We start from the raw sequence: 1163 nt of genomic DNA, 5'->3' as shown, positions 1-1163 counted from the left end.
GTTCTATTGTCTCCTTAGCGGTTTGCCTCTCAGCATTGTCGTACATCATATGAGGACATGGTTGCCAGCTAGATTCTGAAAAACATTTTTTCTTTATTTTATTTTATTTTTTTCGTTCAACCATTCTATTTTTCAAGCACTAAAGCTCACATGTGGAGCACATAATCACGATACTGACAAATTATTTTTGGCACTCTAAATATCTCCAAAAATGAAATATAGTGAGATGTCATCGAACTTGACACGTATGCAAAACATGTCCCCCATATCTTGCAAAGAAGGCCTCATTAAGCACCCCCCGTCTATATTTTCACAATGTCTCCATTAGCCTCCGCCCCCCCTTCTTGCCCAGCTTGTGCAATCATTTCTGCCTGGATCAGAAACCTGCACGTTTCATTAGGTTTCCATCAGAGAGACATAATAGCAGAGGGTTGGTTCGCTCCTTCAGCATGCTGTGTTCAAACAAAACTATCTGCATGTCTGTTTCAGGTGGGTCACACTGATGTACACCCAAAATTCAGAYAAAGGCAGATACAAAGTTAAGCCTCATCAAACTGTAAGTATGCAGTGAGAACATACAATACAAAGACAATAAATTTAAAAATTAAAACTACATACTAACTGGACAGAAAATGTGTGCTGGGCTTGTGAAGTCTGCAGTAGTAGCCGTTTATTGTTCAGGTAGACACAGTAACTCCAGGGTGGTATCTATGTTTCAGGGTACCTATGTTCACCTGTGTTAATAATGAAAGTCATGAAAGCTGTTTGGCTTCCCCTTCAAATTTAAAACAAATGAAAAAAGTACTTAATTGCAGTGCAGGCATTGTACCAGTAAACATAGGTACAAGAAAATAAATGGTATTTTCAGTTGTAGGTACTGGAAAACATAAGTACAACAAAGCAACAAAGATTTTGAACGCTAACTGATTACATTACATCTGTCATTCCGTAGTAAATGGTACAGTTAAATTGTTTTTCAACTAAATATGATTATTAGTGATTACTTATAATGAACGGGTACTAAAATAATCATTCTTTTCACATCAGAAAACTATAAACTTTTAATCCATACATACAGGGTGAGACATTAAGCTGGTACAAACTTAATGCATATTAAACTCTAATCACTTCCTATAGATAACTGTTGAAGTTGATTTTTTAAA

This window comes from Austrofundulus limnaeus, unplaced genomic scaffold (assembly GCF_001266775.1).
Source record: "Austrofundulus limnaeus strain Quisiro unplaced genomic scaffold, Austrofundulus_limnaeus-1.0 Scaffold91, whole genome shotgun sequence".
NCBI lineage: Eukaryota > Metazoa > Chordata > Actinopteri > Cyprinodontiformes > Rivulidae > Austrofundulus > Austrofundulus limnaeus.
The sequence above is the reverse complement of the archived record's forward strand: the minus strand, read 5'-3'. Positions refer to the sequence as shown.